The following is a 27325-nucleotide window of genomic DNA, read 5'->3' on the forward strand; positions in this document are numbered from 1 at the left end:
AAGATGAATATGCCTATTTGTTATTATAAATAGCGTCAAATAGCATTAATTTTATATAAAATAAAAAGACAGACTGCAGTGCACATAACCTCGTCGCCAGACGATAAACTAGAGTCTGTAATAAAGAAAATAACTTCGCTATTCGAAGAATTAATGAATAAATAAGTAAATAAGGGTCGAATTCATAGTCAACACTTATCGTAAGGAAACACTTAAGCAGCTGCTTATAATAATTTCCAATTCATAAATCCCACTGAAGTGAACACTTATTCAAATAAGGTAGCTTGTCAGCTTACTCAAGTGTTTCTTTATATGCACTGAAATCAGCTGATTCGGTATACAATAGATGACGATTATGATTTAATTTAATTTATTGAGTTCTGTAATTAAAATGAAAATGAGTTTCGGCAAGCAAAAGATATATCAGAGATAAGGAGAACCCTCTAGAGATGTATAATGATCAACAATTTAAGAGGAGATACCGTTTCGACAAGAACACTGTTGTGGATATTCTGGTGTCTCTCATTTCAATTCACAATACAACCATGAGGCTTACCGATTTCGCCACTGCTGAAAGTACTGGTTGCTTTGAGATTTTATGATACAGCAGCATTTCAGGTAGATTTAAGTGGCATTTTTTTTCGAAAAGTATTCACGTCCCAACAAAGTGTTATTTGCATTTTTGTTTGTATTCTACCCAAGGAACAAGCTGTTAAAATTTGCGTAATTATACCACTTCCACTTTGTTTAGCATAAAATTAACTGAAAAATAAATTAAAATGATTTACTCACAGGAATATTTCCGGAGTTTGCATTAAACTCAACTACAAATTTATTCCCTATCAATTTCTTCTTTCGGAGAGAACAATTATCAATTTTTTTTATTTTCGACGATATCTCCATATTTCATAACTAGTTATCTTAGCTCACTTCTTTCTTTTCTGTAAAAGGCTTTCTGGACATCTTGTATAATTTTTAGCTCTATAATATTTACTTCTGTGTTTGTATATGACAATAATGCCGATTTAACAATTTGAAGGCGCTGGAAAACAACTGAATGTAGGAAAGCGCTCACATCTAGCCATGTTGCCATATTTCTTTCGATGTCAAGGGAATGCTCAGGGCATATGAAAGAGTAGCGTCTCTGCAATACGATCTGAAATAAGTGCTAAGGAAATGCTCATTACTTAAGCGTTTCCTCATTTTATAAGTGACGACTATGAATTCGACCCTAAATAAACAAGTAATCAAATTACCGTATATCGATAGCTAAGATGAGATAACTCGTATCTACGAAATAGGTAATTTAGTTTAACTACATTATTACTGTTTAGATTAACTACATTATTATTGTTATTATTATTATTATTAATAGTAATAATAATAATAATAATAATAATAATAATAATAATAGGCGATAGGGTTGGAAGTAAATCCCGAAAAGACAAAGTATATGATTATGTCTCGTGACCAGAATATTGTACGAAATGGAACTATAAAAATTGGAGATTTATCTTTCGAAGAGATGGAAAAGTTCAAATATCTTGGAGCAACAGTAACAAATATAAATGATACTCGGGAGGAAATTAAACGCAGAATAAATATGGGAAATGCTTGTTATTATTCGGTTGAGAAGCTTTTGTCATCTAGTCTTCTGTCAAAAAATCTGAAAGTTAGAATTTATAAAACAGTTATATTACCGGTTGTTCTGTATGGTTGTGAAACTTGGACTCTCACTTTGAGAGAGGAACAAAGATTAAGGGTGTTTGAGAATAAGGTGCTTAGGAAAATATTTGGGGCTAAGAGGGATGAAGTTACAGGAGAATGGAGAAAGTTACATAACGCAGAGCTGCACGCATTGTATTCTTCACCTGACATAATTAGGAACATAAAATCCAGACGTTTGAGATGGGCAGGACATGTAGCACGTATGGGCGAATCCAGAAATGCATATAGAGTGTTAGTTGGGAGGCCGGAGGGAAAAAGACCTTTGGGGAGGCCGAGACGTAGGGGGAAGATAATATTAAAATGGATTTGAGGGAGGTGGGATATGATGGTAGAGATTGGATTAATCTTGCTCAGGATAGGGACCAATGGCGGGCTTATGTGAGGGCGGCAATGAACCTCCGTGTTCATTAAAAGCCAGTAAGTAAGTATTATTATTAATACGGTAAGTTCACAAAATTGGACAGTGTACTAATATTTTGTTCTCGAATAGAAATTGCAAAGCAGAAACATAATACAAGTTTGTCTATTTTGAGAAAATAATTTCTAAAACAGGTTTTTTTTATTTACCTATAAATGTAGCCTATAGATACGAGGTATCACTTTTTAGTCATCGATATGCAATATTACTTTAATATCGTGTATATAGGCCTATATACAAAATATCGCATGCCTGAGTCTCATAAAGATAACATTATGGTGAATCATGTGTATAGACACTACTCGCCAATACACAAAATATACGTAAGATGGCTGTCTAACGGAGGAATACATATTATTATAGCAGGGAAATCAGATCTCTGAGTTAGTGAATCCTTTAACGGACCAATAACACTGAAGATGTTTCTTGCAACGCATATTCCGAACTTATTAGTTCGTTAGCAGATAATGAAGGAATAAATGTGTTCTTGCAGCCCACCATCAATGTCTTCAAAGGAGGTCATACCCTTAAATTGGCAAAGCTTCATTTCTCACACTAGTTTATTAAACCTTGTCGGACCGTAAAGAAAACAAATATCGCAAGTCCATATTTTATATGTCGTACAATATTATAGTATTGTGAAATTTTAATTATTTTCCTACCAATTTTTTCTATTGTTCTATTAAAATTATAGCATGTACCCTATTAACCTGTTGTATCCTATAGGATACTTTGTCAATTTAAGGGTTAATCAAAACAAGAAAATGAAGTCTAATAATCATGAGTGCTAAAATTAATATCTTCCGAGATATGAGTATTTATTCATCTACATCATAGTATATGCTCAATGTGATTTCCATTCATTCTAACGCATTCCTCTACACTACATTTGACTGAATCACATCTTATTAAACAAGTGTTGGATAAATGGAAAAGTGTCAGATACATGGCTTTTTGCGGACGTAATATCTGTATTTAAAAAAAGAAATCGTAAAGAATCAACAAATTACAGAGGGATTAGTAACTTATTTTAAATTCTGTCTACAAAATATACGCTGGAATCCTAAATAATAGACTCAAACCTATTGCTGAAACGTTTTTAATGGAAGAGCAGAATGGCTTCAGAACAGGACGGTCTTGCATGGACAATATTTTTATAATAAAACAGACAACTTGACAATATTTATAGGATTTATTAATTTTGAAAAAGCGTTTGATCGAGTAAATAGAGGAAAATTATGGACAATAATGGACAACAGAAATAGTTATAAAACAGAACAATTTTGTAAGTGAGCCTATTTTAATTAATCAAGAAGTTATACAAGGGTATACTTTGTCACCCATTTTATTTAATATACATACACACACATATATATATATATATATATATATATATATATATATATATATCCTTCGAAGAGGTGGAAAAATTCAAATATCTTGGAGCAACAGTAACAAATATAAATGACACTCGGGAGGAAATTAAACGCAGAATAAATATGGAAAATGTCTGTTATTATTCGGTTGAGAAGCTTTTGTCATCTAGTCTTCTGTCAAAATATCTGAAAGTTAGAATTTATAAAACAGTTATATTACCGGTTGTTCTTTATTGTTGTGAAACTTGGACTCTCACTTTGAGAGAGGAACAGAGATTAAGGGTGTTTGAGAAAAAGGTTCTTAGGAAAATATTTGGGGCTAAGAGGGATGAAGTTACAGGAGAATGGAGAAAGATACACAACGCAGAGCTGCACGGATTGTATACTTCACCTTACATAATTAGGAACATAAAATCCAGACGTTTGAGATGGGCAGGACATGTAGCACGTATGGGCGAATCCAGAAATGCATATGGAGTGTTAGTTGGGAGGCCGGAGGGAAAAAGACCTTTAGGGAGGCCGAGACGTAGATGGGAAGATAATATTAAAATTGATTTGAGGGAGGTAGGATATGATGGTAGAGACTGGATTAATCTTGCTCAGGATAGGGACCAATGGCGGGCTTATGTGAGGGCAGCAATGAACCTACGGGTTCCTTAAAAGCCAGTAAGTAAGTAAGTAAGTATACATAGATATACAGAAATACAGAAGGAATAAAACTCGATCAAAATATAAGTCTTAATATGTTGTTATATGCAGATGACCTCCTAGTAATAGACAAATCAGAAAATAATCTCCAAAAATCGATATGTAGGTTAAGATGCCGGCCCGGATGGCTCAAGCGGTAGGGGCACGGCATGTCTCTGTCGCTTGGTACGAAGGGTTGTGGGTTCGAGTCCCGCCTCGGGCATGGGTGTTGTGTTTGTATTAGTATAAGTAAAACAAAGGAAACAAATGAAAATAGAAAACAAAGATAACTTTGGTAAACGGTCTCTGGCCGGTCAAAAAAAAGCCAGATATGTATAGATTATGAGCTGAAAATATCCATAAACAAGACTAAAATCATGGCATTTATTGGAAGGAATCCTTTACTAGCCAAAATAGTTATAGAAAATAAAAACAGTAGAACAAGTTCAACATTTTAACTATTTAGGCTGTGACGTAAGCTACAAATTAGTTTAAGATATAGAAAATAAGCTACATAGGTACCAATAGATGTGCGGAACAAGAAGAATTTTAAAAACAACAAGGAAAGAAACACAGCTCAAGTTTTATAAGGGTATGACTGTACCTGTAATGTTATACGGAAGTGAAAGTTGGATGAGACAGAAAGATAGAAGCCACATACAGTACAAGCAGCAGAAATGAAATATTTAAGAGCTGTTAAAGGATGTAAAAAACTAGACAGAATACCAAATGAACAGATAAAGAAAAGAATTAAACTACAGATTCCTCCAAGGACTGATACTTATTTACTTACTTACTGGCTTTTAAGGAACCCGGAGGTTCATTGCCGCCCTCACATAAGCCCGCCATTGGTCCCTATCGTGAGCAAGATTAATCCAGTCTCTATCATCATATCCCACCTCTCTCAAATCCATTTTAATATCATCTTCCCATCTACGTCTCGGCCTCCCTAAAGGTCTTTTTCCCTCCGGCCTCCCAACCAACACTCTATATCAAAAGTGTGTTCCAATTCCTCATAGAAGCTATACTTTATATGGTCGTCTTTCTCTTCTGTAGGGGCATGAGCATTTATAACTACGATATCGCACCATCTACCCTTAAGTACTAAATACGATAACCTATCACTGATAAATTCGACCTTTTTTACTGCTGATTTTATTCTTTTATGAATAAAGAATCCTGTTCCTAATTGGTGATTATCGTTTCCTTCCCCATAATACTACAAATAATCTCCTATTTGTGTTATGCCGTTCCCATCTAACCTAACCTCCTGTACTCCCACAAAGTCTATTCTATATCTAGCTAGTTATTTTGCTACTAATGTTACCCCTCCTGTTCTATATAGACTTGTAACATTTCAAGTACCAAATCTCAAAACCTTATTCCTTTGCTGTGGTCGTGCCAGAGAATCAGTCCCATTCCGAGGCTTATTTGAAGGATTCGTAATAAGCTGATATTTTAGAAAAACATAAACAGAACTGGAAAGATCATTTATATGTAATGGACAGCAACAAGTTACCTAGAAAAATAATAGATTACCAACCTAAAGGAAGGAGATCGGTTGGCAGACCTTTGAAAAGAGGGACTTGAGATCGGGACAGGCTTAGGCCTCATCCTTGAATGGAATAAGAAGACATCTTGTTACCGTTTTCTTTACTGCATTTCCGATATGATACTGTATACCAGTGATGTTAAGTGATGCCCATAGGAGCAAGCGCGCGCTTTAGAGCCCAAGAGAGCCTGAGGGCTTTACAGCGGAAAGGAAAGAGACAGACGAAAGAGGTAGTATATGCCGCTTGGTCGAGCTATATACCTATAGGGATGGACAGCACTGATTCAATGGATAAAGGAAAGAGAACTTATTAACACTGTATCCATGTTAATTTTTAGATTTGTCTGAGAAGTATAAGTGCATTATAAGAATGTAAGTTTTAATTTTAATATTCATTTTTCACAAGTTCGCTTTTTTATTCAAAAGAAATATTTGCTCAACTTTTTTTACAGAAAAGTGAAATTTTCAGATATGTTTGTTTAGTAGCCTTATCGTAAATACGTATTACTGAAGATAGTGTATTACAAATTTTGAAAATATTCGCATGGAAAATGTTTGTAAGGAAATGAATTAACAAAGCAAATACTGTTACATCACAAAAAAGATATGTGCCTATGTGTTGGTAAAAGTCAGCTCTATAGCTTCAGCATATTTCGAGATAATTTAATATTCTGTTAACAGAGAGTTGCGCACCAATATCACCTAAAAGCATAATGCGATAAGAGTTTTATTATGTAATATTAGTTACAGTTAAAACATATACCTATGCAACTTTGCTTTGTACTATAATATTGTTTTGATTACTTTTATAAGGCTAAAGATATCATCAATATCAATTTCAACTTATCATGTCATATTCAGTGTCTTTCTTTGGGATAACACTTTCTTTATAAATGATGTGTTTAGTTCACTTAGTACGGTATAGTTGCAGTTATTATGGAATTTGTGTGAATATCCCTCTTTACTCTTTATTATGTTATTAACGTTTAAAACACAACTGCAATATTAGGCTAAGAAATAGGTTTCAGTACTTTTGTTTTACAGACAATATAGAAAATAACAAACAGAAAGAAGCCATATAAAAATAACGACATAAAATTTCACGTTCCGTTTGTAGTTTGTGCACCACTGTTTTCTTAATCCAACAGGCTGATTATTCCTCCTAGCATACATAGCACTTAATGCCCGCGCACGACGTCAAGATCAGAAAAATGCGCTTGCTTTGACATCACTGCTGTATACCCATACCATCTCAAATACGCAAATGCAAATTGTTTAATAAAATTCCATTTTAAGCCTTACAGACAACCAGATTATGAAGACGATAATGAATCATTAAGGAAGGAAGCAGAAATATTAGCAGCAAATATCGATACCATCGCTTTTTCACATCAAATCTGACAGGATCTTTTGGGACTTCAAATTTGTTCTTGTGGGTGAGAAGTTTTCAATTAACAAACCCAGCTTTGGCGAGGTCTCGATCGTTTCTCTAAACACATTTTCAATTACCCACGCCTACATACAAAATCTACGCCAATACATAACGCTTCCTTGCACAGAATCAATTCTCAAGAAAATAGCGTCACAAAGCCTGAAAAACTAAATTACTCTTCAAGCAAAACATTCCACTAAGGTTAGTTCCGAACTCAGTTTAACTAATGCAACACACAGAGTAACAAATGAAGTGAGATGACGGCAAGTCACGAAAGAGAGTACCGTAGACTGCAGGCGGTTCCTGTTCTTCGTAGGGGGCGGTATTTCACACTTGACATAATCTCGTCCACAACTTCCTTATCGCATTAAAGAATTGTCTGTTGTCCATTATCAAGGATCACTATTCGCGGGGCGGCAAAAGGGTAACAAGGGCCGTCAAATTATTCACAGTGTCACTCTATATCCTATTGCAGCGTTTCTCAAACTTTTTTGATGTGGGGACCACTTTTTTAAGTCAGAATAGTTCCGCGGACCACCTTACTCTTGTTCCCTTCTAAAGCAAATTTATCATTTTTGTAGCATATTTTAATACCAGTATAGTTATATTTTAAAATAGGATTAATTAATTAATTAAAATTAATTAAACTAAATTAATTTTATATTAGTATTAACTGCTAATGTTAATAGAAGAAAATTCATTTTTGTTTTTTTAATAATTCAAGGCTATTAGAAGTTGAATGAGTGACTAGTTGGCCGGGATCCGAAGGAATAAGCGCAGTCTTAAATCACGAAGTGATTTACGCATATCATAGGCCTATATATTATTTGAATGTACCGAAGTACATATGATATTTCCATCCAACTCTTGGGTTCCCTCTAATGGCCGCCCTCTGCACTTAAAACTGAGACGATTCTTCCGACGCCGGGGTGGAATCCGGTGTGGCTTAGTGGATAAAGCGTCAGCACGTAGAGCTGAAAACCCGGGTTCAAATCCCGACGCCGGAGAGAATTTTTCTCCGTTCCATTACTCTTTCATCGTATGATGACGCAGAATATCTGCATGGAAATATCATATGTACTTCGGTACATTATAATAATATATATATATATATATATATATATATATATATATATATACATTGTTACCAACATAAGAACATGATTTTGGTCTGTGGTGCCGTTAGAAGGATATTTCCATCCAACTCTTGGGTTCCCTCTAATGGCCGCCCTCTGCACTTACAACTGAGACGATTCTTCCGACGCCGGGGTGGAATCCGGTGTGGCTTAGTGGATAAAGCGTCAGCACGTAGAGCTGAAAACCCGGGTTCAAATCCCGACGCCGGAGAGAATTTTTCTCCGTTCCATTACTCTTTCATCGTATGATGACGCAGAATATCTGCATGGAAATATCATATGTACTTCTGTACATTATAATAATATATATATATATATATACATTGTTACCAACATAAGAACATGATTTTGGTCTGTGGTGCCGTTAGAAGGAGAAATTTGTTTCTTTTTCTCTCTACCTCCTTCGTTCTGATGAACATCCTATTGCGTTCTCACTTCTGAACTCTGTTACAAGGCACATATAGAAAACCTTCAACGCAGGACTCTATTCATAATAGTGCTGATGCATTGTTACTATTGACAATGGTGACGACTGCAGTAATATAAGATTCTTTTATCACGCACTTATTTGGAACGAATAATTTAATTCACACCTTCAGTCGAACGGTCAGTGTGTCTATTTTACTCGCCGGAGACCAGGTATAAAACCTGAATAGTCAAAATGGAATTGGAGGCTATGGGCCGAATTCATAGTCAACACTTATCGTAAGGAAAAACTTAAGCAGTTGCTTATAATAATTTTCAATTCATAAATCCCACTGAAGTGAACACTTATTCAAATATGGTAGCTTGTCAGGTTACTCAAGTGTTTCCTCATATGCATTGTAATCAGCTGATTCGGTATACAATAGATGATGATTATCATTTATTTAATTTATTGGGTTCTGTAATTAAAATGAAAATGAGTTTCGGCAAGCAAAAGATATATCAGAGATATGCAAAACCCTTTAGAGATGTATAATGATCAACAATTTAAGAGGAGATACCGTTTCGACAATAACACTGTTGTGGATATTCTGGTGTCTCTCATTTCAATTCACAATACAACTATGAGGCTTACCGATTTCGCCACTGCTGAAAGTACTGGTTGCTTTGAGATTTTATGATACAGCAGCATTTCAGGTAGATTTAAGAGGCATTTTTTTTTTCGAAAAGTATTCACGTCCCAACAAAGTGTTATTTGCATTTTGTTTTTAGTCTACCCAAGGAATAAGCTGTTAAAATTTGAGTAATTATATCATTTCCACTTTGTTTAGCATAAAAATAACTGAAAAATAAATTAAAATGATTTACTTACAGGAATATTTCCGGAGTTTGCATTAAAATCAACTGCAATTTTGTTCCATGTCAGTTTCTCCTTTTGGAGAGAACAATTATCAATTTTTTTATTTTCGACGATATCTCCATATTTCATAACTAGCTATCTTAGCTCACTTCTTTCTTTTCTGTAAAATGCTTTCTGGACATCTTGTATAATTTTTAGCTCTATAATATTTACTTCTGTATTTGTGTATGACAATAATGCCGATTTAACAATTTGAAGGCGCTGGACAACAATTGAATGTAGGAATGCGCTCACGTCTAGCCATGTTGCCATATTTCTTTCGATGTCAAGGGAATGCTCAGGGCATATGAAAGAGTAGCGTCTCTGCAATACGATCTGAAATAAGTGCTAAGGAAATGCTCATTACTTAAGTATTTCCTATTTTATAAGTGACGACTATGAATTCGACCCAATATTGAAGCAGACTTTTTTAATTCGATCCCGTTTCCCTGTCTTTAGTTTCACCAAACCTGTATAACTCTTCTTACCATTGTTCTACGTGGAAAAGTCCCGAAGTTTCAGACAACTCTGTTACATAACCTCTGGTTTGCAGTAACTCAGATATTTAATTTATGAGTTGACAACAGATTGAATAGAAGGAGAGAGAGAGAGAGAATTCGTCGTAATATAAAAACTGCATGGCGAAATCGCGAAACAGATTCCGTTTACTGAACGTTATTAAAACCGAATTAAATTTTTCATAAATAAACAGGAATGCCATATCTGTACTTCTATTTCCCAATCCATTACAAAACACAAGATACATTATAAACATAAGGTGTACATTAAGCAGAATAAGCAATCAAACGGCGTTGTTGGTAGTGTTCGACGAACGACGGAAAGTATTGTGACAGCGAAATGTGACAGCGACGTGAGATTCGAACTCACGACCAGCGTCCCGCGAGAGAGCATATCGCGCGGGCTTCACGGGGAAAGGGGAAAGGGGCCTACACGCGAGGGGAGGCTGCGCGCGCAGCTGCTACTTAACGCAGTGAATGTGGAACGACCTTCCCGACTATTCCAGAAGTGCGTCGAAGTGGAGATATCGAGATAATTCTCTACACACCTGTAGAAATTTCTCGCAACTATGATTTTGCTATAAAAGAAGAAGCGCCAGCGAACTAGAGCAGAGTTTTCAGTTATTCAGTCAGTGAGAAAGCCAGAGCAAGGAAGCCAGTCTTGTGCACCGGAGTTCGACTCGAGTGTGCGTCCGCAACTGCGTCAGCAGCCGAAGGCCTGAGTTCGAGTGCAGTGGACCGCAGTTGGAGGGACCTGAGTTCGAGTGCAGTGGACCGCAGTTGGAGGGACCCGAGTTCGAGTACAGTGAACTGTCTCTGAAGGTCTGTGGTTTCTCACTGACTGAATAACTGAAAACTCTGCTCTAGTTCGCTGGCGCTTCTTCTTTTATAGCAAAATCATAGTTGCGAGAAATTTCTACAGGTGTGTAGAGAATTATCTCGATATCTCCACTTCGACGCACTTCTGGAATAGTCGGGAAGGTCGTTCCACATTCACTGCGTTAAGTAGCAGCTGCGCGCGCAGCCTCCCCTCGCGTGTAGGCCCCTTTCCCCTTTCCCCGTGAAGCCCGCGCGATATGCTCTCTCGCGGGACGCTGGTCGTGAGTTCGAATCTCACGTCGCTGTCACAGTATTGTGCTGTAATTGGCCAGAAACAGTTCCACAGTTCTAATATTACTGTCTACATGTACATCTCTTATGCAATGTTCAATATTTTAGCCGACAGGATTAAACAAACTTACATATGTGGAGTATTAATAATAAATTGTTATTTAATATTAATAAGTGTAGCCTATACATATGACCTTTTCTAGATCGAAAAATACAATTAAATTTTCATATAAAATAGAGGCAACAGTTTTACACAGCAGAAAATGAATATAAAGAATTAGGTATTTTATTTAGGAGTAATTTTACATTTCATAGTCATATTAATAATATTATAAATTTGTCCTATAAAAGTTTAGGTTTTGTTATGAGAAATTCTTGTAAATTTAAAGTGAAAACTATAATAATTTTGTATAATTCCATTGTTCAATCTAAATTAGAGTATGCTGCTGTTATCTGGAACCCAGTTACTAACAAATATATTCTGTTACTAGAAAAAATTCAAAATACATTTCTAAAAATGGTTATATTACAGAATTTATAATGATTATCCTACCTATGAGAGTTATGCTACAATGCTTCAACATTTTCATTTTACTAGTTTGCAAATTCGACGAAATTGTCAATCTTTAAACTTTCTTTATAAAATTATTAACAATAAGTTGGACTGTGTTGGTTTATTTTATTATATAACATTATATGCACCTAAGCTTAATACAAAATTTCGAAATTTGTTTTACACACCAAGGACAAATACTGAATCCCACAAAAATTCTCCAGTTTTCCAAATGTTACAGTTATACAATAAATTACACCCTCATCCGAATGTTGATATTTTCAATATGAATTTCTCTAGATTCAGAATTATTTGTTATCATATTTTACAGAATATTGTTGTTAGTTAATTTGAAGCTACTTTCACACCTTATTTCAATTTCTCTGTTTTTCTTTCTCTTATTTCTATTTTGTTTAAGTTTTTAATAAGTGTATGTTTCGTTTTCCTTGTTTATGTTTTATAAATTACTTTGTCAGTCTTGAACATTGTAATTGGGATTTGCCTGTTATGTTCAATAACGAATAAATAAATAAAAAAGCACAATAGTATTCCCTACCCCCCTCCTTTCCTCTATTAATATATTCTAAATCTTGAACTTGTTATATTATTTTCACATTGATTAATTACTTTTCTGGAGCGTATTTCGTTCTTCCTGTTCATTGCTGCAAAAAGTAATATCATATCAAGTACGCTAACTCAAAATAGATAGTTGAATAACTTTAAAAGCCTTGCTTAGTGCATCAGTGCCTATGCACCAGACACGTCAATAGCTGCATGACTTCCATGTAGTAGATTGACGTGTGAAAAATAGAGGGTAAGTTAAGCCGCTTAAGATAATGTCAACATTGCGGCTCTTTATGTATGAGAAAATGTCACCGCGGGAAAAAAGGAGCCACATTTTACGGTGTTTGGTTACAAAAAGGTTAGATACCTAAAACATGAGACGAGCAACGTGATGGGGAGCGCGACTACTGCCACCTCCATCCAGATGACTGAACAAACAGCGTCGCTCAGTGGAAACATCAGCAATCAGTCAGAACAAGTGCCTGCCGCACTCCGTCTCCAGTCACGTCTTCAAATAGACCCTCTTCACATCCGGATGGAGACCTAGATATTATTGTTTGAGCGAGGAGCTTTTCATTCATCGCGTAATGGTGAAGAAGTGTAGACAAGGCGTAATAAATCACAAGTTGCTCTTTTCAATCACGAACTTGGGCTAGTTTCCGTGGTAACGGTTTCAAGCTAGGCTACTTGATGGTAAAAAAAAGTTCAATGTGAGAATGGATTTACATGCAATATTAATGTAGCACGTAACATTTCTGAACGTATCTAGAAGTGGTATTATTTAAAATTTTGCCTTGAATTTAGATTCGCCGACTGCACATTTTGTAACAAATTATTTCCAACTAGCCGTACCCGTGCGCGTCGCTGTACTTGTTAGAAATAAATATAAAGTAATTACATAATTAAAGTAGGGCATTTGGTCCAGAGAACATTCGTGTTTGATAAAAGGATAAATCGTTTAACATGTACTTAATTGAAATTGTATTTGTTTCCATTTGTTTTTATGCTTATATTTTTTGTGCAAAACTATAGCCCCTAGCATACATATGTAAAATAGGGCTACCCCCATTGGAGATACAATCTATACTAATAATAAATCTGTAGCCGAAATTTTTCTGGTAATTTTCGATTTTCGAAATATAATTGGTCCTAAGATATATAATTAACAGCCCTGAAACCGAAAATCGCTTTTTTGAAATTTTTGTTTGTATGTCTGTCTGGATGTTTTCACGTGATAATGGCTGAACCGATTTATATGAAAATTGGAATATAAATTAAGTTCGTTGTAACTTAGAATTTAGGCTATATGGCATTCAAAATATTTTATTTAAAAGGGGGATTATAAGGGGGCTTGACTTAAATAACTCGAAATATACCCCTATGTCCCTGTGAACACCCCACACAAACAGTCGACCACCTGTTATTTCAGTGCCCACTACAAGTACGCAAGAGATACCGGCTAGAAACCCACCTTAGCATGTGCGATACAACTTTCTCACCACCAATTACAAAAGTTCTTCTGAAGCAATGTTGTATAAAGGAATTTCACATATTTATTACAGGTGTATTTAAGACCTTGTAGAAATAACAGTATTTAGTAACAGTGTCCAAATTTTGCAGCCAAATTTGTAACTTTTAAAAGTATAGTTATCATGTTGAAGTGTATGTGTTGTAGAGGATCTTGATTTGTTGTGTATGTGAGTCATAGTTGTGGGATGCTTGATTGTGTTTGTGTGACTATTGTGTATTAATTTATGATGTATGTTAGGGAAAGTTGCTTAATTGTGTTATAGAGTACCGCTATAACAAATGTTTTGTTTATGTGTTGCAACTGTTTTCTGTATGTCTCAATTGATGACTGAAGTTTGATTTGCAATCGCAATGTTTAAAATACGGATTGTTTAGGTTTTATTTCCATTGTGTAAGCTAATTTATTTTTCTTTTCAATTTGTTTTATGCTTAGGCCTATTTTTTGTGTAATACTATAGCCCTAGCATACATATGTAAAATAGGGCTACCCCCCCAATGGAGATACAATAATAATAATATTATTAATTTTCATGAAAAATATTACATAACAAACGTTTCTTTAAAAATAATTTCCGATAAGTTTTATTCCATGGAAAATTTTGATAGGACTGATATTTAATGAGATAAATGAGTTTCAAAATTACAATAACAACGCCATCTAAGGCAGTGTAATGAAATAAAAAACAAATGACTTCGTCTATAAGGGGCCTTGGACAACAACAATCGAAGGCTATAAAACATAGCCTACAGATAATGTTTCTGTGTTTGTATAAAGTAATATCGGAAGCTAAATTAACCGATTTGTATAATTAATTATTAATTCATCATTGGAAAGTGTAGTTTCTCTAGATGGACGTAATGCTATAATGTTATTACAGTAACTTCTGAGTGAATCGAGGACAGGTAAGATTAAAATAGCTTCCTACGCACAGAAAACTTGATAGGCATACGTTTCCTGTATTTTCTAAAATAATTTTTATGAGCAAATGAGTGGTCTCTGGATCAAAATGATCGCATTTTAATTTTTTAATACAATTTAAATGAGTAACATAATAAACTATTTATCCTTCTATCAAACACGAATGTTCCCGGATCAAATGTCCTATTTTAATTATGTAATTACTTTATATTTACTTCTAACGGGTGCAGCGGAGCGCACGGGTACGGCTAGTCGTTTAATATGTACTTAATTGAAATTGTATTTGTTTCCATTTGTTTTTATGCCCTAGCATACATATGTAAAATAGGGCTACCCCCCATTGGAGATACAATAATAATAATAAATTGTATTTATACAGGGTGATTCACGAGGAAAGTTAAAAAATTTAGGATACGATATCTTAGGCTATTCTGAGTGAAAAAGTTCATATGAACATAGGTCTGTTTTCGAACGATGGCGGAGCTACATGCATTTTTTTTTTTTTGCTAAAGCGTCTCGCCCCAATGTGAATCAGACGTTACCATATGCTGCTGACGTGAGACAAGGTCACCGATCGCAATGAATAACGTAACATTGGAATCTGCATTGTGAGCGATGTAGATAAGAGAAACAAACCGGGTGGTGGAGCATTACAAATGTCCAATCGCCTGCCCTTGTCCGATGTAATGACACAGAACCAGCACATAATACAAATACACTATCACTTATCAGTTCACAACAGTTCAGTCAGCTACCTACATTACAGTAGTTATACAGGTACAGTTATCGGAAGTGTTAAGTTGTGTTTTTCAAGATACCTTATAAATTTTCCTCTACAGAATACGCCGATATTGTGTATGTTTATGGTTTGTGCGATGGAAGTTCCTTGCGTGCCGTCGCTGAATATGAACGACGCTTTCCGAACAGAAGGGTACCATATCAAAGAGTATTTGAGGACCGTTTTTGCAAAACTTGCTAACTGAAAAAAAAAAAAAAAACTAAATTTTACAGGAGATACAAAACACTATAGTAAGCAAGTTTTGCTGTATGTCTCACTTATAGCAGAAAGCTAGTTTTGAAAAAACGATCACATTTTGACACACTACAATGAAGAGAAATAACCCAATTTTACTAAGACGCTTTGAACATGTAGAGGCCTGCCTCATGTTAACGAATCCATCAAAATCTCAATTTTGCAAATTTTGCAGTTAACAAGTTTTGCAAAAACGGTCCTCATTTACTGTTTATGGGGTTGGATGAAAGGCTTGGTATAGCAAAGGAAGGGGAAAACGAGAGAGGCACTAATCGACCGTATTTTGGATGCGGCATAAAGACAGCCACGTGCAACTCTCCCGAGCGACCAGCGCGATTCACTCCCGAGCGCAACAGTGCAATGAAGCAGAAGGAGTTATCTTTGAAAATGTGCGAAAACATCGACCCCGACTTCTAGAATATTAGGTATATATACATATGTGAATATAAACTTGTCCGTTATCTGTCTCTAAATGCGAGTTAGTATAATGGAATCTCAGAAGTTTTTGTGAAATCGAAGAGCCATATCTCCGTAACCGTTCGAAAACGGACCTATATTCATAGGAACGTTTTGACCCAGAGTGACTTCAGAATTCACATCATAAATTTTTTACCTTTACTCGTGAATCACCCTGTATAATTAAAATACGATCATTTTGGTCCGAAGAGCACTCATTTGGTGCATGGATAATTGCTATAACATATTTCTTACTTGTTGTTATATGCAAATAATTCAAATATAATCATTTGGATCAGGGAATATGCCGGTGGCATCACCATCCTTTTTTGGTACAAGGATAATTCGTTTAACATTTTTCTAAATTAGTCTTGAATGCATCCTTTAATAAATCACTCCAAATTAATGTCAATATAGAGTGAATTGTGTACGATGATAATTGTTTATGTTGGCCTCATTGTACATCTTTTCTTCTTTGTTAAGTATATTTATACACGCTTTAACTATGGTCATATCGCGTGTTTAGAATGTGTGAGTATACCAGTAGGCCGTTTTTACTGTTGCTGAGTTTCAGTTTCCATTGTGTGTTGTAGATGGCTTGTGTTCATGTAACTGATTATAGATTTTAATTAATGTTTATCGTATTGGTAATTGAAGCGTTGATGAATCATGGCATGTAAATTACCAATCTAGCATTTGCCTTTATGACTAAGAGAAACCATGAAAAACCCTAGTCAGATTGGTCGGACACAGAGTTTGAACCTGTGACCTCCCGAATGCGAGTCTCAAACTCTACCGTCTGAGCCAACTCGCTCCGTTGTGAATCATTGTTTATATAAATAAAAAATGAAAATAATGTGGTATATAAATATTATTTTAAGAAGCACAGGAAAACAATATGGGTAAATTATGAGCAGAGGAACGCCATTTCGTGACACTTTGTAAAATACCTCAGCTCCAGTGAGCTCAATGGTAAAATACTAATTTTTACTCAATATGTGCTGTATTTTTGGTCCAGTAAAAATATTCATCTTTACAACAAAACTCTTAAAAATACTATTATATTCTGTAGACAAAAATATTTCTATATTCCCTTCACAGAAAATAATTATATCAGAATGAAAATAGTGTTAAATAAATATCTTCCTATTATAATGCAAGGCCGCCTTAAATAGACGCAGTCATTTGTTTTCATTTCATTACAGCCTATTAGTCTGAGGCGGCGTTGATAAAACGCATTGTTATTATAGAACTCGTGTATTTCGTTAAATCAGTCCCATAAACATTTTTCATAGAATAAAACTTATTGGAAACTGTTTTTAAAGAAATTTTTGTTATGTAACATTTTTCACAAAAATCAATAATAAGCAAGATATTTCGATTTATTTAATCCAGGCCCCATAATAACCCCTCTTTAAATGAAGTATTTTGAATTCCATATAGCCTAAAATATAAGTTGGAACAAAGTTAATTTATATTCCAGTTTTAATATAAATCGGTTCAGTCATTATCACGTGAAAAGGTAACAAACATCCAGACATACAGAGAGACATATAAAGAAAAATTGAAAAAAAAAAACGCGAATTTTTGGTCTCAGTACCCAATTATACATGTTAAAATCAATTATTTTTGGAAAAGCGAAAATTACCAGAAAAATTTCGGTTACAGATTTATTATTAGTATAGATGTTAAATGGTAATGTTGGATACAATATCTGACGCAAATGGATAGCTCAGGCTGTACAAGTGTGACAGTTATTGTCCCTTCAAGTGATATTCTTTGAAAATAATGCTTTGGTTGAAGATTTTAAGGCAACGTTAATTCCGTGAATATCTGAAAATCAAATTTTGCTGCAGAATAATGGTGTATTTATCATTTAATGAGAATTAAAATGAACCAGAAATGAGATTTCACTTTATTTAATAACCATAACTCAAAGTTAGAATGTTACGTGCGTTCTTGCAGGTTTCACAGAGATACATAAACCAGTTTACACTTTTAGATCTCGCGTTTTTTTCTTGTCGATATCTTACTTTCTGAGACTTCTTCATAAAGGTAGTTCTGCTAAAGGTTAATAGCATACTTACTGTTGCTAGGTAACCTTACTCCTATCTCATTATATTCATTGAAAACTGAGACGTAATAAATCTCCGGTTTTTAACGGGTGAGAAAAGGGATTGAACTCTTGTAGAAATGTTAGATATTTTTGTTCTCAAGTTTAATGATTTCCTCTTCAAATGATGCAAAACCCCTTTTCAAACTCTGGAAAGCTCTACTAAATCTTCTTCGCAACCGTTTGAAGGGTTCATAAGAAAGAAAGGAGCAAAAATACGAAGGGAAGATTGGCTGTAGTTTGTAAATGGACGCCCACGTCTAATCTTCCCCATTCCAATAGCACGAAATCCGAATCTATATTCAAATGAACTCCATTAACGAACAGACTACTCAAATGTTACAATGCATCTACTCATGGATCCATTTGCTTCTTACCAGACAGGTTCAGACCATGTTTTATACGATTACATTACAGATAATTGATTATACTGGTTATGCAAATCAAGATTTCAGGTATAACTCCCTGTAAAGTTGATTTGAATAATTTCGAGGGAGAAATTGTTCCGGAGCCGGGTATCGAACCCGGGACCTTTGGTTTAACGTACCAACGCTCTACCACTGAGCTACCCGGGAACTCTATCCGACACCGATCCAAATCCGATTGAAATCAACTTTACAGGGAGTTATACCTGAAATCTTGATTTGCATAATACACGTCACTGTTCGTTAACAGAAAACCACAATTTAAGTCACACGGAGTTAGTGTGCACTCGAAGTTGGTTGCTTGACGGTTGTCAGCCCCCTTTGAGGTCTGTGGATATAGAGGGGAAAAACTGGATCGGTGTCGGTTAGAGTTCCCGGGTAGCTCAGTGGTAGAGCGTTGGTACGTTAAACCAAAGGTCCCGGGTTCGATACCCGGCTACGGAACAATTTTTTCCTCGAAATTATTCAAATCAACTTTACAGGGAGTTATACCTGAAATATTGATTTGCATAATACACGTCACTGTTCGTTAACAGAAAACTACAATTTAAGTCACACGGAGTTAGTGTGCACTCGAAGTTGGTTGCTTGACGGTTGTCAGCCCCCTTTGAGGTCTGTGGATATAGAGGGGAAAAACTGGATCGGTGTCGGTTAGAGTTCCCGGGTAGCTCAGTGGTAGAGCGTTGGTACGTTAAACCAAAGGTCCCGGGTTCGATACCCGGCTACGGAACAATTTTTTCCTCGAAATTATTCAAATCAACTTTACAGGGAGTTATACCTGAAATATTGATTTGCATAATACACGTCACTGTTCGTTAACAGAAAACTACAATTTAAGTCACATGGAGTTAGTGTGCACTCGAAGTTGGTTGCTTGACGGTTGTCAGCCCCCTTTGAGGTCTGTGGATATAGAGGGAAAAATTGGATCGGTGTCAGTTAGAGATCCCGGGTAGCTCAGTGGTAGAGCGTTGGTACGTTAAACCAAAGGTCCCGGGTTCGATACCCGGCTCCGGAACAATTTTTCCCTCGAAATTATTCAAATTATTTATACTGGTTATGTTGTATTTCATAGTCTTTTGAGATCATCCGTAAAAAAATTGCGAAAGATACGGAAAATAAAAATACTGTCCAATAAAAACGGAACATCACGGGTTATTAAATCCAACAGTACTACTATATCTTACTACAGGAAACAATAAGATCTCTTAATCATAAAATTAAAAGTAGGTTATAAAAAGTGTACAACGAATTTCAACCGTGTGACAAGAATGCCTACTACGTTTCGGAGATTGTTCTCATATGTCACCTACGAAGTAAATACGTGAGGTATATTGGTATAATTTAAATTAGTGCTCCTCATCGGAGTGACTACTACCGCGGAGGAATCGGTGATTACGAATAAAGCTCTCCACCGGTGATCTCCGGTACTATCGTAAGTGGAACAGGGGACATACGGAGGGATGCGGTGGTTCGGAGCGAAGCGAAGATGGAGGACGTAGAGCTCAAGGACGACCGACGCGTACGGACTGAAGGTAGTTGTGAGTGGAATAAAATGGCACCAAATCGTATATCCGTCGCATGGAAATTCTTTAATTTAGTTGGAAATAATAATAAAGTCGCACGCTGTGAACTTTGTGGGCGAATTTACTCTAAGGGTGGTGGTACTTCGAATTTGTTAGACCATTTGAGGCGATCGCACAATCGCGAACTTGAAGAAACTAAGTAAGTAAATGTAACTATTAAAAACACTTTTGAACTCTTAAAAAGCGTGTTTACTTTGATTTATATATAAAAGTTCTAATAAATAATTTCGTGGTTTTGTGTGCAGACAGGGTAACATTGTGAATGAAAAACTGAAAGGCAGAAGAATTTCAGCAAAAAAGGACCCTCTAAGATTGATCCAGCATATTGTTACGAGATGAAACTCTAAACTTCAGTGATGAGCCGCTTACTTGAAATGAAATATGAGTTGGTGATTGTGTTGTCAGAAAAGCCAAACGCTCCTAGGACGCTAACAGATCTGTATTTGGAAATCTCTATGGCGTGGACCAGGTTAGATAGATTCTTTGGGTAGGTCTAAATTTTAAAATGTAGGTATGTAAGTGTCTAGGCTAACATTAAGAGCCGCGGTTGTGGTACTCGTACTTGCTGTCAAAAATAAATTATTACCATTCAGATACACATTGACGGTTAATTAGTGATATCATCGTTTTCGTAGTTTTAAAATTACGCAAAACATTTGATACGATTTTTTAACTGCTTTAGTGCTATTGTTCCAAAGGTCCACAGTCTAGAAAAAAGTCTTGAAATTTCTATAAAACGTAACTTTCGAGGCAATAAACATCATACATAACTTATATGGAATATTTAAAAGGCAACTTGAGTTATCAGATTAAAATATTGACTTTCATTCTGAAACTAAAGAAAGTGTGGTAATAATATAATTACAATTATCCTTAAGTTGATATCCGCTTATATTTTTTATTACAGAGGAAGAGTGACGCGTTTTAGAAGAGAAAGTTCAAATACTGACACCCTTTAACACAATGATCACAATCCTGTCTGGTGAAGAATCTTAATAAATTATTTTGGACAGTAAACGTTAACCCATTGATACCACACGTATCTCTTGTTCCATTCTGAAACTCCCATAATATATTTTAAGTTAAACTAAACCGATTAGAATAATAATTGACAAAAACTGTTTGTGAATAAACGAGTGTTTCCAGGAAAATTATAAATGTTTACATTAGCTACTGAAAAGCTTTACTTCTGCGTTAGTTTTCAGTTAATTTTAATGTTATTAATTTGATCAATGACATAAAACTAATACGCCTTTCCACATATACTATGAATTTCAAAACTAGAAAAAATAAATCTGTCAGCTAACATAATACTTCAGGAAAAACAAGAAAAAAAAAGAAGAGGCGGATTTTTTATTTTATTTATTTTAGTTGGTTATTAAACGACGCTGTATCAACTACTATGTTACTTAGCGTCGATGAGATTGGTGACAGCGAGATGATATTTGGCGAGATGAGGCCGAGGATTCGCCAGAGATTACCTTGTATTCACATTACGGTTGGGGAAAACCTCGGAAAAAACCCAACCAGGTAACCAGCCCAAGCTGGGATCGAACCTGCGCCCGAACGCAACTTCAGACCGGCAGACAAGCGCTTTAACCGACTGAGCCACGCCGGTGGCTAGAAGAGGCGGAGAGAGAGAGAGGGGGGGAAATAAAAAAGAGAAAATAAACAACAAAAAATTACAACTTATTTTAAAAGATACGCGGACGTCAGCGGACTCGAATCACTACCTGATCCGATTAAAGGAATGCTCAGCGGAAAGTGTATGTCTGCGACACAGCACATATACAACCTGCGCGGCATCAATCGGAGGTAACCGGAGGTCTCCGATTGAAAGCGCACAAACAACCGCTCCGGAGAAAAACCTAATCATAAGCAGCACTAATTTAAATTTATAGCTAAAATATTATGCCTTTTTAAAATTCCTTTATCAAAGATTATTGTGCCTTTTTTACGTTTTTATTGCCCTAGTGATATTCATAACCTCGACAATTCAATTGTGACTGGTTTGTACTGTGGCTGCTTACAAATAAAATATTAGTGAAATATAAACGATATGAATACACGTATTATCTCAAAGATATTCTGCAACAACAAAGAATGAGTAAATGTACTTCAAATTACTACTGGAAAATACCAAAAAATGCTTGAATTTATATTGCGAACTCTGAATTCGATAACATCAACAATACAGTAACAAAAAGCGACTGCTCTGGAAAATCAATACGAATTCCAACTGTAAGGGGATAAAAAGGCAAACATTGTTTATGGAAAGTACCGTTTCGTTGTTGTTTTATTTTCTAGTCTAAGACTGTAAAACGTTATGACATATGTGAAACAGAAGAAGCACGAAAGTAAATAAATTCCTATGTTTAATAAGAAAAAAGTCAGGATTTACAAAATATCTGCAGTATTTGATTATGAAGTTGATAAAAAATCTTACTTTTCTGCAGAGTCCATATCGTTGTCTGCCACGAAACCTACGGACGAAAACCATCTGTAATGAAAGAGTCACCTGAAATAAAATAAAATGAGTATACATTAGTCCAAAACGCTTTGGGACATTTAATATAAGCATAAAAAAGCTGAGATTTTATAACCAAAGCTCGGAACTTGGGGACTGGTGTCGTGTGCATGAGTAAGGTTACAGGTACAACGAACACAAAGCTCACGCTGCAAGTGCTCAGGGACAGTCGTGTGTACTAAGAAAGTGGCCACAACTAATGACAGGAAGACGGACGAAGAAACTGTTATGTCGAAGCCAATGACATTCAGAGAATTAAAGGTAAACGGTCTGTTTGAGGAAATAGAAAATACGTGCTATTTCGAATGGATATTATAGAAGTTTGAAAATACATTTTGTTTTAAATTTAAGAACAGAATTTCGTGGAGAATTCGGAGGAGATACATTATTTTTTTCGAATGGAGAGTTTATATTTTGTAAGTTGTGCCACACACAAACTAGAGGCTGGAAACGAAATTCATTGAAAGGCATTGCAGTCCCTCAAATTGTAGAAAAATCTGTCCATAGCCATGGATCGAAACGTAGAGGGGCTTGCCCTAGTAGTGATACACTAATTGAAAACTATTTTCGAGAAAAATTTAGGATGTACTTATCTTTCTCAGATACGAGATCAGCTAGCAACTGCTGAAAATCGAACAGAAAACAGTAACAGTGAAAACATTCAGTATTTTAAGTCTGCTACCGTAAAATCTTCGAATGTAGATAGTCATACACTGTAATAAAATGTACACAGCAGAACAGTAAATTTGATATATTTCTCATGATTATTTTTATTATATATATGCTATGAAATTACGTGTTTCAACCTACCATAATATTATCAATATGTTGTTGCAGCCAGAAACCACTTTTGTAGCAGACCTGACAGTACCTCCGTGCTGGAAGCGGGAGTATGTTGACATTGAAGTCCGGTCGCTTAGCCACGTGCAAAGACACAAGTTCCCAAGTTCCGAGCTTTGTTTATAACTATGAACCATACGTAATTAAAATTAAGAAATTGGAGTAAAGAGAGAGGAGGAGGAAAAAAGAATAAAAAACAGATCAAAGAAAGGACTGACTCAAGAGGAAGGAATAGAGGATAAAATGAAGAAAGAAAGACACAAGAATTTTTTTTTATTTAACACCTGCCACATTTACAATCTGTCTACAATAGACAATAAGTAAATATTATAAAAGAATGTGACATGAGTGGAGATGTTGTCCCATGACAACACTCCAAAAGAAAAATAACAATGGTTTAAATAGCTGTAGTAAAAATGAATGGAAGATCAAGAGCATTGGTCCTTTAAAGTCTTCTTATTGTTTGACTATTATCAAGCAAATTTAATGCAAGATGATTGGGATGTTGATGTAATCGGTGCAGGTATTTTTTACTGAATTTAGAGATTTCTTCTTTCACAGTTGAAATGTTGAGGTCACGATGAATGACATCATTACGGACATACCATGGTGCAGTGACAATGGAACGTAAAGTTTTAGACTGATACCTCTGCAGTATTTCAATGTTTGAGTTGCTAGCAGTTCCCCACAGTTGGATGCCGTATGTCCAGATTGGTTTTAGTACGACTTTATAAACAAGAAGTTTATTTTCTAATGACAGTTTTGATTTAGGTCCCAATAACCAATAGATTTTTTATGTTTTACAATTTAATTCTTTACGTTTAGTTTCAATATGTTTACGCCATGTTAATCGGCGATCTAAATGCATACCTAAATATTTAACATCGTCTGCTTCGGGAAGTTCTTTGTTGTAAAGTGTTACAGGAGGACAGTTTTCAGTTATGGTTCCAAAAGTAACATGAACTGATTCGTTTTCACTCTCTTGTATTCTCCATTTAGTTAGCCAGTCTTCAGTTTCTTTCAATTCATTCTGCAGGTTTTCAGATGCTGTTGATGGATCTTCATGTGAAGCAAGATTAGCAGTGTCATCAGCGAAAGTAGCTGCCAATACTTCATTAGAAATTGGAAAATCAGCTGTATAAATTGTATATAGGACCTAACACTGAACCTTGAGGTACACCTGAATTTATGTCGTAGAATGAGGAGAAATGTTCTCCGAACTTTACTTGGAAAATTCTCGAAACTAAGTACGAGTGAAGTAATAGCTAATAGGATTGCGGAAGAATGACTTTCAGTTTTTAAAGTAGACCAAGATGCCAGACTTTATCGCACACAAGAAATGGAAAGAATTTAATGTATCAGTTTTTTTTCATCAAACATATAGACCTACACTTCACATAACATCAGTTCATGACGACCCTGCCACATTAATGCTCATCAGGTACTCGCCTTAACAAAATATTTACATAAAACATGAAATATGACTTAAGTTGAATAATATAAGTTTAAAATTACAACTTTTACTTTAAATAACTGGTCTTTGTTATCATATGTATGGTTGTAACTTAGATTTCTTCACCCTGTTTCTGCTTTACTATATATAGAGTGAACCGTAAGTAGGGGAGAGTTGGGTAGTATCGGACATCGGGTAATATCGAACAGTTACTTTCTTTCATCTACAACCAGATGATACTAGCTGAATGACATGGTTACGTTTCTGTGATGTCGCATACAGTTACGTAACCACGTCATTCAGGTACTACCATCTCTGGTAGACGAATGAAACGCACTATCCGATATTACCCGATGTCCGATAATACCCACCTCTCCCCTAATGCATTTAATTTCAAGGGGTTATTCTTTGAGATATTTCAAAAAAAAATCCATACAATTTTGCTCGTTTGTGCTTTCTTTTCGAGATAAAATTAATTTATATTAAACATTTCATGGTGTGTTTTGGAAAAACCACTGACTTAATACCCAATATGCTCAGTCAATTTAAGAGAGCATTGTATTATGATAATAAATGATTGAAATAATTTAAGTTTTGTTCTTTAAATATTCAGAAAGTTGATCCGAAAAAATCTAACTTTTCGTTCTTAAAATGATTCTTATAATATTACATAAATAATGGCACGTCCTCAGGTTGCGGATCGAGGAGACGGCCTCCAGATATGGAGGGTAGCTGTGAATATACAGCCGATGAGGGGTGGTCCTCCAGTTTGGGGGCTGGGCGAAGGGCTAACAATCCATCACAGTAAAAAAAAAAGCTTGTTACGAATCCTTCAAATAAGACGTTTGAGATGGGCAGGGCATGTAGCACGTATGGGCGAATCCAGAAATGCATATAGAGTGTTAGTTGTGAGGCCGGAGGGGAAAAAGACCTTTAGGGAGGCCTAGATGTAGATGGGAAGATAATATTAAAATGGATTTGAGGGAGGTGGGATATGATGATAGAGAATGGATTAATCTTGCTCAGGATAGGGACCAATGGCGGGCTTATGTGAGGGCGGCAATGAACCTCCGGGTTCCTTAAAAGCCAGTAAGTAAGTAGGCTAATAACGTGTGATTTCTCAAAGTTTAAATTATTTTCTAAGCTTATTAGTAAGGAACATTTACTGTTACTTAATGCACATAAATTATTAAAATCATTGTGCAAATTAATAATAATAATAATAATAATAATAATAATAATAATACCTAGTGTGGTTTTCACACACAAGTGAACCATGCATTATACAGAACGTGTTCAAATACAGTATACTGCTTTCGAAAGGGATTAGTAACCAACACATACAATGCATGCTACGTGACCAACTGGCAAATCCCTTACTTATAATATATTGTTAATGTAGCAACGAAACTTGGAATAATAGCGCCAACAGGTGCAGGAGGTTGGGTGCTCAGCCCCTGTTAAACGCCTCCCGCAAAACACGCTTACATGCAACACATACAAGATCATGACTACATCTACTAAAGCATTAACATTACTTTCCTATAGAGGCGACCAGGGTCTGCTTAATTCAGGCTATTCTTCCCTGAGGGTACGTGAATGAATGCTAATATGAATATACGGCAGCATCGCTTTCAAGGGTCTGCCGATGGGACGAGAGAGAGCCCACGTGTTAATAAGTCGGCAATTCGACAGATGGCGACCTTAAAGTCAGTATTCGTCACGACATTTCATTAGATACTGAAATATTGCTGAATTTATTCAATTTCAAATTAGTTGGCAGGCAGGAGGGAAAAATACCTTTGGGGAGACCAAGACGTAGATGGGAGGATAATTTTCGTGTATAAGTTAGGGTGGGTACACGTTGGAGCAACGATAAACGATAAGAGAAATTGTCTAGCGACACTTTGGTATTATCAAAGAATCAAGTGTTCATATCGGAGCAACGAGGTAGCGGGAAGCGAACATTTTGTTTTATCAACAGTAATCTCACTAGAGGTTTTGATTTATCTAGAGAAAATCAAAACTCGAGTGGGATTTAATTGACT

General features: G+C 35.6%; 1 protein-coding gene across 2 annotated transcripts in view; it reads left to right on the forward strand.

Moving 5' to 3' along the window:
• The window catches only part of Dpp10 (Dipeptidyl peptidase 10), a 589638-nt gene that overhangs the window by 161801 nt on the left and 400512 nt on the right, over window positions 1–27325 (forward strand). The gene's annotated exons all lie outside the window — the stretch shown is intronic.

The sequence above is a fragment of the Periplaneta americana genome, chromosome 3 (assembly GCF_040183065.1).
Source record: "Periplaneta americana isolate PAMFEO1 chromosome 3, P.americana_PAMFEO1_priV1, whole genome shotgun sequence".
NCBI classification, from domain to species: Eukaryota; Metazoa; Arthropoda; class Insecta; order Blattodea; family Blattidae; genus Periplaneta; species Periplaneta americana.